The sequence below is a fragment of the Penaeus japonicus genome, unplaced genomic scaffold (assembly GCF_977035675.1).
Source record: "Penaeus japonicus unplaced genomic scaffold, GWHDUDI00000001_assembly GWHDUDI00000040, whole genome shotgun sequence".
Classification (NCBI taxonomy): Eukaryota; Metazoa; Arthropoda; class Malacostraca; order Decapoda; family Penaeidae; genus Penaeus; species Penaeus japonicus.
In genome coordinates, this window is record NW_028234442.1 from 26,743,238 (window position 1) to 26,743,601 (window position 364).

Below are 364 nucleotides of genomic sequence, written 5' to 3' on the forward strand. Positions count from 1 at the left end.
TATACATATATGTACATATATATGCATATATAAACATACACATACACACACACACACACACACATATATATATACATGTGTGTGTGTATGTGTGCATATATATATGTGTATATGTATTTAAACACACACACACACACACATATATATATAGATAGATAGATAGATAAAGATATATGTGTTTACATATATGAATATATATATATATATAGATAAATAGACAGATAAATGGATATATAGATAGATATAGAAATATGTTTGTGTATCTCTCTCTCTCTCTCTCTCTCCATATATATATATATATATATATATATATATATATATATATATATATATATATATAGATATATATATATAAATATATATA